Raw genomic sequence first — 15,889 nt, 5'->3', positions numbered from 1 at the left:
TGCCCATTGTTAACTCCTGCTTTGATTAACATTTTTCTTTCCAGTCTCCTTGAGAAGAAATTCTAGGGGTGCCTATTTTACAAAAGACAGGTTCATTTTAAAATAGCTTAAAAGAGAAGAAAATGCCTATAATCCAACTCAGAAAAAACACCAATTTTTTGCTTACTATATAACACAGTCTGAAAGACTTCTGAAAATTTTCACTAGGATTTGGATTCATTGCCTTATAAAGTGAACTAATGCTAAAAAAGGTGCACTTTTTATTTGCTCTCCCTGATGAATGATCTTAAAAAAATTCTGAAGAAACAGGTAAGTATTTTTCACAGTGAGGTACAGGCAAGGGTTGCCTGTATTATCTATAAAATTGAGATGAAATTCAACAAACTTGAGTGGCATAGGTCAAAAAATTCTCTCCTATTTTGCAAAACTAAATGAAGTCACCAGAGCAGTGCCGCTAAAAGCAACCAAGACATGGAGTCATTTAAATGGCTTCCCCTAGATGGCTAGGTTAAGCTCTGTTAAAATTAATCCTTTTTCATGCTGGCAGGTGTAACAAAGAAAACCTTTTTGTATGGAGTGCAAAGAGGGTATTTTACCCTCTCAAAGGAAAGCTGCTTGATATTTCCATGGAGAAAACAGCACAAGTGATTAACAATTTAGATTTCCCATTCCTAAGCTTTGTTTATATAAATATATGGGGGATCATTTCTGAATCTGTAAGAGGATTTTCTACAGTCCAATGTAAAGAACTTAAAACTGCCATAAATGAGATGTTAAAAAAAAATAAACAGATTGCCTTGATAAATGCCAGTTATTGCAGACTGAGCTTCACTGTAGTAACACACAGAGCAGCTGACATTTAAAAGGAACCTGACTAGAATGCTAGCTCCCTAGGTAGAATTTTTTCTTCTCTAAAATAACCTCAAGTCTTTGTATGGTTCCCACAAGACAGGATCTCTGTCGTGGTGCTCAGCCCTTCCCAACTCACGGTTATGACCTACTTCAGGACAGCCTTTTACATATACACAAGTAGCAAATGAGCATCTTCTTGAGCTGGGTCCAACGATGGGCATGTCATTGCTGGGACAGAAGGGACTCCAGAGACCAGGTCTTTGACATAAACATGGAGAGCAAAATGAGCTTCACTCTCCTCCACTTCCCTGCTGACTTTCATCCCTCTTCTCTGCAGGACTAATTCTTCCTCAGTTTTTCCCAACTAATATTTCCTATCCCTGACTTGATTTCTGTAAAGGAATGAACCCATTTTCATTGAGAAATAGTGCTAGGTTTTTTCCAAATGCAGAGACAGATGAAAATAGCAAGTAACAGCCATTTCCATCTTCATGCTGCTTTCTTGCTCCCTGGGGCTTTCCCCTCAGCACAGAAGAGAGGATCAATATGCTTTATCCTGAAGCGCTCAGCCTGTGGGAATTGCTTCACTGACCTGCTTCTCGCCTGCTCTTCACAGGTCTCTCGCACCAGTTTTAAAGAGCAGGACCCCAGTCTCTGACTGTCAGAAGGGCTGCCCCATTTACAGAGAGGCACCCTAGGTGCTGCTTGATGGTTTGACTGCAAGCTTTTTGGGGGTATTAACTCTTTTCCTGTTGATTAGCAAACCTTGAACTGTCTCACCTTCTCATGATAAGCACTGAACATATCACGCATGTTAGTACAAAATTTACATACCTGACCCCTCTCAGTTTCTGACAAAGATGCATAAAAGCTATTTCTTACTTGATGATAAGTATGCTTGTTGGTACAATTTCTCTCTGGCCCAAGGGAGGCAAGTCAAAGAATAGGCAATAGAGCATTTAAAGAACAGAAGCAATATCCAGGTTCATGACTCAGAAAGGACCAACTCTTTGTTCAGAAAAACTACAGACAAGTACTATAGGATAACTGTGTACTAACCCTCTTCCACAGTGAAAGCCAGTATGAAAGTAAGGGAAGGACATGCCAACCTTCACTCCCATGTGCTTGCCATGACAAGTTGTCTGCAGCAGCCATGCAAGATGTGCAGGGTGACTGCACCAGCAGAAACAGATTAGCTTCTGACTTCTACCTCTACTGCTGACCAAAGATTTTCCACATCCTGATCTCCCTGACTGCAGAGAAATACATGCTGGGCATGGTCATAACTTCTGAAAACTGTGATGAAAGAAAATATAAAATTACTCTGAACAGCCCCTGGGACTCTCCTCAGTGCACCTGAGAATGTCAGGACCATCACTGCATAAACCCCACAAATACAGGTAGCCAAAATGTCCCTGTTCTATTCATATGTGCTAAATTCAGAACAAGTTTGAAACTTTGAATTGAATTTCTAGTCTTTGGAAAGTTTACCCTTTACACAGAGATGAAGAACTAATAAAACTGGAAGGAAACAATACATTTTTAAAGCTGACAGACTCAGAACATCGGGTAAGGACTGTTCAAAATGCGCTCACTGCCACATCATTTTGACAGTACAGCAGTGTCTCAGCAGGTTGTAATGCAACTCCTTGGTATTTCTAAGTGCACTGGGCCTCTAGGATCACTCTCTGGGAAGAGACGTCAAGGTTGTTATTAGAAAGTTGTTTACATTTAATTAAAACGCTCAACTTATCTGAGCTTCCATAAGGTTAATAAACCCATCAAATTTCTAGAGGGATTATAATCAGAACATATATGTTCCAGTAACTTTCCTCTGTTTCCGCAAGATTTCTATAAAATATTTAAGTCCATCAAATATTGAACATGCACACTTAATCATCTAAACTTTTATTTTAGAATGAGCTTTTTGAGTTTGAGAAGTTATCTGTAAATACTTAAACTAAAAAGAAAACTTGGCAGAAGCACTCTTTAGCTAGAGGAGCTTGTGAAAATGTGACGACCTTTCATTCAGCCTGACTACTTCATAGAGCAACTCTGCAGCCTTTACAGGTTTAACCTCGTAATACTTTCAGGTTTTTGAATCCTGCACTTTCATTGCCTAAAGCTGTACTTGTTTGTGATCCTGCACAATTTCTAGGTGATTTATTAGCCTCTATTCCAGTAAGAACAGCAGTAGTATTTCTATACTCGTGGGCCACCTTCCCTGCTGTTGTCATTGTGGACCCACTACCCAGAGCCCACCTAGGGTCGTTAGGATGCCTTTCTGAAATGCTGCCCTATACTGACAAGCCAGTCATGCTGTCCAGAGGCATCCTTCCTCAAGGTTTAGCATGGAGATGCCCTGATCCTCCGGCTGAGAGCTGCTGTGAGAAGGACTCAGAGGTAACTAAGCTGGAGCAGGGCTGGGAGCAGGCAGAATCCAAGTGGATCAGGTCCCTGGGGCACGGCAGGGAGTGCACTGCCTTCTTGGCCCCGAGACAACCTGTGCTATTTTCCACCAAGTAGCACTTGCTGATGATATCGGCAAGGCAAGGCCCACAGCCAACTCATGCATTATGTTGCTGATGTTACAGAATCAAATTTTATAGGAGAAGGCAGCTGGAAGAGGCCTCCAGAGAAATCTAGCTCACCTCTGTCCAAAAACAAGATCAGCAATGCTTGCGTCATTTTGACAGATGCTCACCCAACTTGTTTGCAAAGCCTTCCGATACCAAAGGCTCCCTAATCTTCCCAGCAAGTCTCGACTATTCTTGCCATTATAAAGTCAGGGTTTTTCTAATGACTAATCTCTCTTTACAATCCGAGTGTATTACTTTCTCTTATTCTCAAGATAAACAGTTTATTTGCACCCTTTTATGCTTTTAAAGATTACTTTGCCTTTCCTCAATCCTCTCTTTCACAGACAAAACTTCCATTCATTCTTCTCTTCCGTACTGAGTTTTCTGTATCTGTGACCATTCTGCCTGGTCTACTTTGGTCCCTCCAACCTGCAGTTACAGTTTTCCAGTCAAAGTGGCACCCTGTTTGCAGTGGTTTCATCAGAAATATACTTCTCTAGTTTACTTATAAGAAAACACTGTGAAACAGCATCAAACCCACAAATCAGCAGACACAATGAATGTAATTTCCCTCCTGTTAAAAAGGCATATTGTTCTGTTGCAGAAGGAAGTTGGACATATATTATTTGCTATTGGTATGTTTGTGGCCTTTGCTTGCTTCCATTACCTCCCAATGTCTAGTTCCAGTATTTTCTGAAGAAATTAAGCTGCACTGTCTCAATTATTTTTTTCTTCCTTCAATGTATACAGTAGGTTCCCTTTTTCCAGCAGTCTAGTATGTAGACCCCTTGTAAGTATTCTCCAGATTTTATTTATTGAAAAATGAGGTGTTGCCCTTGTGTCCCTGGATTACTTATGCCAAAGTGGACCAAGTTGGCTCTTTTAGTGAAGATGTGGCTTTCTGCCAGAGAGCAGTAAGCACTCTAATCTCTGCAACTTCATCTGCTAATAATTTGCCTCTGTTATGTAACAGGGCAGCAATTGTTGGCCATCTTCTTATTGTTTTGGTCATTTGAGGCCCATTAAGTCACTGTCACTGTTCATCATGAGAAGCTTTCAATTTTTTAATCTTTGCATGTAATGGGTTTTTCCCTTACCTTGTGTTTAAAAACTGCTCCCCTGTATTTTCCACTGTACTTGCCATATGGGCCTGATACCTCAGGGGCAGAAATTGCCCAAAATGCCTCCTTAAAAATCAAAGATTTTAAATAAAAGAAATCAACTTAAATTTGTCTCTTTTTTTTTCTTCTGAATATCTTCATAATTGTGGCACTTGGGTTGAAAGATGTGGGATTACATTTGGTTGTCAGGATTCATAAATTAAAAACAGTTTTCCTAAAGAAAAACTGAATTTCTGCTCCTGCCCAGCAATGACAATATAAACTGAGTGTTCTATCAGATATGTATATCAGCTGCACCTGGCCACTTCATATATGTTTCAGTGCTTTTTGAGATAAATAGAAATCCATCAAAACAAGAAATAGCCTGTCTCATTGGCTCTCCATTTGGAACATGGGACTTGCCTTACCACAGAGGACAGCCAGTAGCATAAAAGCCAGAGCCCTGCAGAGCCTGCCCATTTCTGCAGCAATCCTGGTAGGGCAACATGGGGAGGCATGGACCCTTCTGCTGTGTGGGCCACACCACAGGTACAGTAGGAGACTGCTGGGGTCAGAGACCTCTCAGCTGAAATTCCATTTACCCTGCATTTTGGGGTATCAGAAAACCTCTGTAACACTTCTTGAAAATATCTCCTGTGTAAGTCTTCTAAGTCTCTGAAATTTTATCTTTGGGTTTCCTTTTTTTCAAGCTCTAAGAAGATGTTAAAGGCATTTTTTTCCCTCCTCAGTATATTTTCAGGCCACACTGAAGGATAAACCTATCATGTTTCTGACCCACTAGAAAAGCTGCTTTAGTGTTGCAGGAAATGTAATCTGTATGACCGACATGAAAGTGTTATAAGATGTGAGCTGCAGAGATTTTGGAAGGTTGTGTCTGAGCCACAACATCCATTCTTCATTGCTAGGCTTTGCAAGCTAATATCCTCTTAGCCTAATTTAAAATCATTAATTAAAACTGAGTTGAAACTGATGTGTAATGTAATAAGGACAAGAGGTCCCATGCCAAAAAAGAAGAGGAAGTTTTAAGAGATGTCCATGTATTCGTATTTGCTCTGCTTTTCTTGAATCAGATTTTGCTGTACAACATGCCACTAATTTAGTAAAGTCCTCAGATTCGTGAAGTTTACACACACATTTTGATGAAAGATTAGTAATTACTATGATGAAACTAGGAACCAGGCAGGCGGCTAGCAGGTTTTTTTTGAGGAAATTATAAACACAATCCCTCTATTTCTTGGTCCTTCAAGGCACTGGGTATATCACATCAACGCAGTAAGGAAAATCTGTTGAAATCAGTTGGAAATCCTGACTAGCACAATATGAGCTGTTGCTGCAGTGTAAGAAGTTCTTCATCTCAGCAAGTGATATGCTACAACAGGTTTTGTGAAGCGAATTCATTTTCTCTCCCGTGCATGCTGTGGTGGAGGCGGGGAGGAGGATGGGGAGCGGGAAGTAGAAAAGATGGTAGAATGGCAGGGTAAAGAAGTTAGCATTTTTTTTATTAAACCTTTGCTGGTTTTCAGTGGGTGTAAAAAATAGTTAAATTCTGTAATTAAATTATAATTCCAATCTTAAACAATAAAAAGAAATCCTGTAATAATCTATGTGCAGTGCCTGACAGCTGGGCCGTCTGATCCTTGCAGTCTGCTTACAAATTGGTATTAGTGGCACTAATAAAGCTGATTAATGTTGTGACTAGAGACCCACTAACCTGACACTGCCAGCTGGGCACACAAAGGCTGTCAATCTACATGGCAGCTGTTAAACTATGAGCGCCGTAGCCTTTAATTTACATTTCAGCAACCTCCTCACTGTAATGCATTTTAATGGGCATGAATAAAAACCGCTGGTGACGTGCAGGAATTTCACAGGATATCGGTGTGTACACATTATATTAGTAAAATGCCACTTATCAAAAGACCAGAGATAAAGCCAATTCTTTCCTCAGTTACTTTTCTTGAGACCTGTAGCAGCTCTGTCATAAGCAATGCACTTACTGCAAATTGCCACTGGTATAGCAGAGGGCACATTTGCAGTCAGTTTACCCATCCTGAAGAATTATGATAGCTCACTAATTTCCATTATACAAACAGCCAGGAAGATACTATCTGCATCTTAATGGCATTTTCCCACAACTGCTTTGCTTACAAGTACTTTGGAGGGTCCCAGAACAGGTCCTGTCCATCACTCAGTGGTCTTTAGCAAATCACCCTTCTGACACTTTTTGGAGAGCCCGTGGCTGGACTAGGAACCCAAGCAACTCATTCCCTTCACCATGTTATGTGCTGGTGAGAGGATTGCTGCATTGCCTGTGCTCCAACAGTACTATGTGTAAACTATATGTAAACAGAGGTTTATAAGCTTTTAAGACTATCAATCCAGGACCTTCCATAAATATTCAGTCCAACTGATCCACTTACTACTTAAAAGCAAAGAATTTAAAGTAATGATATATGAGTTGCTTTAATAAAACAAAAAATGGAAGATGAACAAATGTTCCAAGGCTAGTCCATAGGAAATATGGTCTACTTTCTTTGACCCTAATAAAAGCATGGTTTCTTATAGTAAATACTTTCCTGCTTTGCAAACTATATCATATATGCAGAAATTCTGGTCAGGATTTCCTTAAGGTAGATATCCTGGTAGATTTAAAAAAAAATACTATTTTTAACTCTCTAATCTTTGACTGTTTTGTTGCCAAAATGCCCAAGAAATGTCCGTTCACTGTTCCATGGTGTTGTCCTGGCAACATCCAAAAGCTAGTAATTTTTCAAATTTTGTTTTTTTTTTGGAGGGAGGGAGTTATATAGGAGGTAAGTGGCAGAGAAGAATATGATGTGAAAAAAAGAAAATAATACACTTTCAGAGTGTTTATGTTACTCATTCCAAATCTGAGGACATCACAAATGCTCAAATATATATTAAAACCTGAAATAGGCTATTGGCTATCTGAGAAATGCAATCTATTGTTGCTTAGTCTTTGGTATCAAGAATAGATTTCCTTCTCTCTCAGTTCCCAGAGTACAGGTGGCATGTACATATTTCTGAAAAAAAAATTAAGCAGTTTGTATAAAGGCCTCATGCTGCAATTCATTGAGTGAGATAGAATTTAAACCCAAGTCGATTAGCTCTTGTTCCTGTGGTTTTTTAATAACTTGACAAATCTTCTGTTCTCAGAGAATGACAGTATTATTTCTTTAATGCAGCCTTTTGAGGACAGGGACTAAGAGGAGAGAATTAAGGACATGGTGAGAGTTGGGTTAACATTTGTCTGCATAGGCCAGGTCATGCATCTTGGTTTGCTGTTACTTCTGACTCACACAGTATCAAGGTCAAAGGCAAGTAAAGAGGCCATGAAAGGAACAGTGCTTGTACACTACTCTGAATACAAAAATGAAGGTACCCTCTTGTCACATCACCAGTCAGCTCTTATGCCTTTTGTCTTTTCTGACATTTCACAGAAAACACTGTGGTGGGGGAATCTGATGACTTTCTAACCCTTGAATCTTGCTGATGTAAAAATACTTCCTTATCTAGTATAATATCAATAAAAATTGGGAAGAAAAAAGCCACTAGAAACTGTACTGTAGAGTCAGCAAAATAAGGCAAATTGTACCCAGCTAGCAGAGTGAGCTTCATGAATACACAGGTTGCAAGGTCTTGTGGTTCATTTGGGTTTCCATTCAATTTGGGGAATCTACTGCACCTCATCCTCTCAGGAATCATCTCTCAACGATTTTGTCCGAAATGCTGCAACACTGAGCTGCCCTCAGCTGCATCCCCACAGGGCTAACAGACCTCCCTCCACAAGCCAAAGAATTCTTTCATCATGAGACTCTCATTAAAACCAAGGCAGAACTCTGTGCTCTGGACAGATGCAAGGTGTGATGCATTTGCAATACTGGTTCATTGTCACTGCTCAGTATCATGAGACCATTCCAACCCCAGGAATGATCAAACCTTTCTATCAGCCCAACTCTGATTCCCATGACAGTATCATGTGGAAAAATAGAGCAAGTGTCTAAGTCCAGGAATCCCCTCTCCCTTTTCCTTCTGCAAATTAAAACAGGAGTAAGATGACAAATAACATATGTTATAACTATCTCAGTGTCAGTAAGTCCCATGATTTTTTACGTCCACTGGAGAGGGGGAAGGGAGGACATACACAATAAAATCTGTTAACACAGCTGAAGTGCAAGGCCAGAAGAAGAAAATCCAATCCTAACATCTCAAACAGGATCTATTAGAAGTGGAGAGAACCATGAAATCACCCACTTATTTTTCTAACTTGCATCAGATAACAGGATTCAAAGGATTGTATAAATGCCAAGATAGATTAGATACAATAGATAGAACCAATTGTTTGTTCAGGCCGTGCTACAAATATGCCAGTCAAATGCATATGTAGTCTTTTAGGTCTACATGAGGAGATGTAAATGTTTCACTTCAATAGATTGGGGCTGATGACATCCTTAGCCTGCAATCTTTACATGACATTTCCTTTCTCTTTTCCCTATTTCATAACATAAGTTAGAATTAGTAAGGAACAATCTCTCTCTGGATTTTTTTAGTATAGTAAGAACAAAAGTAAAGTTCTGCTTTTTAATACCAAACTAAATGTAGTAACTTTTCATCATCTCTAACAATTAAAAGAAGCATTAGCTATTTAAATGAATAGCTGCAATTTGGTCTAGAAAACTTCTTTAACAAGTGTCTTCTTCAGGTGAAAGGAAACTTTTAAGTGGGGACTGACTCTTGCAGTTGAAGTTAAAGCAGTGATCTTCACCTTATCAAATCAAACTCTGCTCTGCTTTTAATGGAAACATCTTGTCTTCACATACCCACTCAAAGGTTTCACTGAGAGAAAAGCTTACATACAATATTTCTCCTTCCCCAGTTTAATTTTCATGAGTTCCTACTGATAGGGGTCAAGTGAAATAACATTTCATAAGCAGAAGTTTATGACTAGGTTTTCTTGCCAGAACAGAATGGCATCTGTTCCCATGCATGTTTAATTTAAATATTTTTCATGAATGTGGGATGATGGTATAAATATTTGAAATCATCAATATAGTAGACTGCACTATAGCATGGAAAGGCTGCTGCACAGCTGCTGTTAAATTATAGATTTCTTATGCAATGAATACATTTAACTTGTCTTTTGAAGAATTAAAAAATTATGTCTTCTGTCTAAAATACTTTGTCAGATCTTTAAGAGATGTTCTTCATATGACCTACAGTTTACAGACAACTGAAAGCATAACTCTGTGACCCCATCATGAGTGACACTTACATAGGCTGAACTGATGGAGCCAGGGCAAGAGCACACTGCTCTTGGGTGATGAGTGAGTTTCTTTGCCATCTTTAATCTCTCCATCATCCAGTCATGAACCTGTTCTTAGTAAAAATAGCCCCCATTCCCATACCTTGGTCGGCAGTGATTTTCCAGTTTACATTCTAGAGAACACTCATCTCCCCCGTGCTGACTTGAAAAAAAAATTAAAAAACCAAACACCCCTACAACAAAAAACTATTTTTGTCTTTATCTCCATCCTAGGAACATGATGATGTGCCAGTTTGCATCATCTGTAAAAATTCTGACAACCAAGTCTCAGAGGCAGATGAGGCTCTCCCTTATGTACAAGTCACTTACAACAGCCTGGAAAAGTTTTTGTTAAAGGCAGCCAAATCTAGGATGTGAGGGAAAGGAGGTACTGTAATGTTTCATAGGATTGTTTATGCTGATATCTGGAACCGAGGGTGATTTATGGTGAAACAAACATTGGCAATTTTCACAACTTAACAGACAGAAAAATGACCATTTTGTTATGGTCCAACTCACCAGCTACACTTTTTTAAAAAGAAAAAAATGACCTTATTTTTATAACATTTCTTGCAGAAAAACATCTACCCATTGTAGGGTATGTTTACATGCTATTACTGTGATCTAAAAATCAATTTCTTGACAAAATGTCTTGGCATTACAAGGTCTGCTTTTAGACTTTTTAATTGTTAAAGCTAATTACAAGTTATATAATTTTGCTGTGCTATTCATTTTGGTGATTATCTGTCAATGTAAACCACATAAGTGCCATAGCAATGGAGAAGGCAAGACATGTAGTGAAATATTATATGTGTGATGGCATAAAGCTTTATTGGCATGAGCTAGGAATGGATGCATTACTCATGAATGGTGAAGCCAGCAGTAAATTAAGAAGGTGGCCCCAAGTGAGTATTAGTCACCTAAATACAACCATATGCCACCAGATTTTGCGTTACGTTTTCACAGAAATGTTATTTCTAAGATTTGCAGAGAATTTCTAAATGGACTCCAACTTCAAAGCCTCCCAAACGAAGACCTAAGAACCAACATGTGTGCAGCCCACCTCACCCCTTCCAAACTTTAAATCATTAATGAACCCACCTATAAATCAAGACATTTATCGCAAGTGGGACTTTTTTACCAACCATTTCTGGGGAGTAGAAACAGCCTGCATTGAATGCCATGAAGTCACCCTGCTTGTTTCTCTTCGCAAAGCTTAGATCACAAACCACTTCCCACCTACTGAGGGGAGGCTTGTGTGGCAGGAGCATCTAAAAAACAGTATGAAAACTGCTGATCTTGATACAGTGCATCATGCCTGCAAACTAAATGCTACATCTCTGACAAAGTTGCAGAATTGAGGGAGTAACTATGAATATTACCCATCTTGCAGAAGATAAGCTTGTAAGAGGCTGTTATGGCCCATATATAGCATAATATAGGAGTTGTCAGTTACTACCATTTGCTCAGAGCAGCTTTTGAGCCACAACAGCAATATAGAGCGAGCTCTATGTTGCTTAGCTGTGTTATTTAAACAGTAATTCAATTTGCTGGGTACAGCAGGTCACAGTTTGGTTGCTTGTGAGTGATCTGCAAGCAAGCAAGCAAACACAGCAGCACCATCAAGGCAAGGGCTGTACAGAGCACAGCCAGAGGCACTGAGGACTGCACTGGGCACTGTGCTGCTGCTTTGGCTGCCTTCTGCTGTGTCTCATGCTGCCATGGCTTAACTCAGAGCTCTGTGGGAATTTTCACATTCACTGACAGCTTCTACAGTCCTTCATGTGAAAAGGGGATTGCAACACAGGTCCTGAGCATGTAGCCACATGTCTCTGAGCTGTCTTGTGCCCAGAGGGCAGGAAGCTTGAAGTCAGTTCAAGGAAGCTTGAAACAACTGGGCAAAGCAGGTACTTAATGCACAAGCACAGCCTGGGAGAGCCTAAGAAACAACATAAACCACGAGCTGAGCTTTGGTTTATTTTACACTTTACTTGTTCAGATCTTATAAATTGTCAAGCTATCAATTACACCCATGTTTGGCTAATACATGCACACAGAGTAAGAACTGTTTACAGATTAAAAGAAAACAACAGATCACCTTCCAATAGAGTTCTTTTTCAACTAAAATAGAGGAGGATTGCAATCCAGCTCTTCCTTTCCCCCTCCTTCATGGCTATTTCTGTACATACTTCAACAATCCCAAACTAAACCATTCTCAAACAGGGAGGAAACAAAAAAACAAAAAAACCAAGGGAAAAGAAAGAAAGGATGGAGCCCTCAGAAAACTGGCAAAGAGCTATTTTGTAAGGAGGGAACCAACGAAAACATTGGCATAAGGCACAGTTGGAGGGTGTCAAATCCGATGTGGCAGCCCTTTCTTGTGCTGCTATGTGGAATTTGCTTCAAAAGATCAGCAAAATGAAACTCTTCATACCTGAACTAATACAGATCCATGTAAATTGAAGCTCTGATCTTATGGAGCCAGTCACATCGCTAGAGGCTCAAAAGGACTTGTCTTTGTTTGTTTTTGAAGTCTATGTGAAACCGGATTTCACATACTAATATCTTGATCCAAACAATATAATAGAATAGTTTTCTGTTCTCCTCCCCCTCTCAACAGAGCTTTCCTCCAGCTAGGTTTCATTTCTGTCTCCTTCCAAAGAAAGACAAAAAGAGTGAAATAGTTTTCCTTTTCCACAAAACACACAGGAGTAAGATGAAGTGTGGCATAGGGATAAATAAATAAATAAATATTTAAGGTTGAATTAAATGTCTCTTGCCATATTGCAGAACTGCAAATTAAGCTTTGCAAACAATGGCAGCATCTGTATCACTGCAAACCAAAGCAGCAGCACTGTTTAAACATGCAAGACCACAGGTAATATGAATAACAAGTTAAAGGCCCAACTTCTTCCACATCTTTTATTGAAAATGAACCTATTTGTCTTTCAGAGGACACAGAAATTCATCCTGTACATGACTTTTAATTGTTTTGCCACACGTAATCTAGGCAATAACTACTCTGGAAAGAGGGCACAAATCCCACTTGTTAATTCTTTCCTACCTGATTCTGCAGTGAAATATACCTAGGTAATGCTCCACTGTTCAAATCAGTCAAATGCATTGATTTTCCTTAAATTAGTTAAGGTATTTAACTTATTCCAGAATAAGATGCTTTGTATGTTTTGTGCACATTGTTCACATGCAAATACAACTAGAACAGACTTGCAGTTTCATCATGACACTGGAAGTCTCTAGTCAGCCAACAGATTTAATAAATCAAACAAAATTAAAACCAAATTCCAAAGATTTAGGTAATTATTAATCAAGACTTAGAATTATCCACATTAAAAAAAATATATTTCTTTCATTATGACCAAATAAACCAAAATGTTTAGGAGGTTTGTTAGGAGGATTTCCTATGAAGCACTTATCAATTTCAGCTGAATTTATGAATCAAATCCCATTCATAATAAAGCTGAATTAAACCATTTATTCCTATTATTCTACTAACAGGATCAAACACACAAAAGGGCAGTCCAAAAGGAGAAAACTATTCTGTTCAACACAATAGTTACGGTTAAAGCATGTGTTTTTTACAAACCTGACCAGCAGCAAAATCCACCTATAACTGCCTTGTAAAATAAACAGCTATGACTACAACTGAACTTTTGTTGCATTTAAGCAAGTAAGAGTTTAAGAGCACTAAAATCTTTGTAAGGATGGCTGTAAAAGCAATTATCTTCAGATCACTTCTACTGTAAAGTTTGACTTGAGCAGACCTTTATACAGACCAAACTGTTATCATCCTTATAAATCAGTGCTAACCCCACACACCAGGACTCAGCAGGTGCTCACCCCCATTATTGGTAAAGTTTCCAGTGTGTTCAAGAATGCAGGACCTGAAGGTTTGAATGGCCCTAAAATGCTACATTCAGCACCCACAGTACTTTCAAGGAGGAAAGAGGCTAAAGATCAACAAATGGGGCAGAGCCCAGTCAAAGATATGAGTGGAGCCCCTGGTGAATCAGTTCCCCATGGTGTGACTGCAGAGGTCATCAGACAGCATCGCCTGGAGTTCAGGCTGCCTCCTGTCAGGCACTGCTCCACCGTGCTCAGGCACACACTCAGTCCACTTCTCCACATCAGGCCTCAAGCCAAAATCTTGTGAAGTCAGCTGGAGAATTTCCATGTTCCATGAGTGATATTGGAAAAGACCCAGTTGAATATAAGTAATGATGTTTTAAATATACAGTGCTACAGGAAGTGGAAAGATTAAGTATTTGTTCTAGTTCAGATTTGAGCTTTTTTGTTATTTGCTTGGTTTTGGTTTGTTGGGATTTTTTTTCCTTCTCTTTATAAATCAATTTAAAGAAAAATGATCTATCACCATGTCTTATAGGTTTGCCCTAAGATATGCAAAATATCATCACCTTAAACAGCTCAGGTAGCATAGATTGGAATAACAGTTGCCTTTGTCTGGAAAAAACTGGAACTTGGCACATTTATTTCAATTTTTTTCCAGCTACCAAACTTAAAATTCTTAAAAGCTACTGTTATAATGTTCAAAATTCCTAGGAGAAACTTTGAGGTGTTCACAAGACCTACCTTAGTAACAAGCAAGAACATGACAATAATATGCAAGAACTACTCTTTAAACAGAATTTGAGGTCTTTTGGGAAGACAGATATTTTCTATTATAAAGCATCATGCAACACTGAACCATAGAACATGTGGTGAGAAGGTTGTTTAAAGGATGACTCATGTCTCTGGTCAAGCACAGAATAAACTCCAGTGGGTTTTGGGGATTTTTAAAAATCTTTATGATTTTCTGATCCCTATGTAGCAAACATAAGCCTATTGATTATTAACTTGCTTTACTCCAGGATTTTCAACACCCCTATGAGCTAGTCCACAGATTGCTGTGGAGCATTGTGGTCTGCCACTGAATTTATGCCGTTCTCATTCTAATCTGGCAAATTTGCATTTTGGCAATTATTTCTACATGTGTTGAGAGACTCAGGGCTAAAAATTCTAGATTTAAAAACAACAACAACAAAGAATTAGATTGAAAGGAAAAGCAAAATATTGTTATATTTCTGTTTTCTTATTAAGTTATATTTTGGCAATCCTTGAGGAAATTTGGAAACATTCCATGTGGCAACACATTTTCCAAGAGTGAAGAATTGCAGGGAATACACAGACATCATTTCATGATTAACAGGCAATGATCTCGTGTGTAGGAATGAGGAACAGAAGGAAAAATCTATAGATTAAGATCAAATGGAATGGAAATTGGAGTCAGCGGACAGCCTTCCCTGGAGTGAGCATCTAGTCACTGTGACCAATATGGTTCCTAACAGGTTACCACATCCCTTAGCAAGGCTTCTCATCTGTTGTCTTCTTGTCTCTGGTCATGGGATAGATTCAAGGTAACAAGAAGCAACTATTTCCATCCCACATAAAGAGCTTGGAACGTAGCCAATTGCTCCTTGGTGCACCGGTTGTAATATTAAATCAATGCTCAGAAAACATGGTACACCTCTCTCTCTCCCCTTTGTAATGTCTTAGGGAGAAGTAGAAAATATGGTCACTGTAAGCTCCATATTTTAGAGCTGAGCCCACATCTGAGAGGCTTTCAAAGGCAGGTCATGGTGTATGAACTCGTAGGCTATTACAAGAACCATAAGCAGGTTGTTACATCTGTCATAAATTCTCCTTATGTCACAAGTGGCCATTATGCTTCCACTACAATCACTGGTCCCAGAGAGACCCACTTCATTAAAATCAAGTAACCACAGGCATAAAACTCACAAATCCCTCTGCAGCAAAGCAAGCATTACCATGTACTGTTCCTAGAGAGCTGCCCATTTCTCATTCAGCATCAGACCTTGAGAAAAGGCCAGGGAACAAAAATAACTTTATTAAGCACATTTTAGAAATACTTGTATTTAAAAGAGAAAATGCTTCTAACTCTAGATGAGGAGACGAAGAAATAGAGTTCATAACTGTTC

The sequence above is a fragment of the Zonotrichia leucophrys genome, chromosome 7 (assembly GCF_028769735.1).
Source record: "Zonotrichia leucophrys gambelii isolate GWCS_2022_RI chromosome 7, RI_Zleu_2.0, whole genome shotgun sequence".
NCBI lineage: Eukaryota > Metazoa > Chordata > Aves > Passeriformes > Passerellidae > Zonotrichia > Zonotrichia leucophrys.
This window is presented reverse-complemented; position numbering follows the sequence as displayed.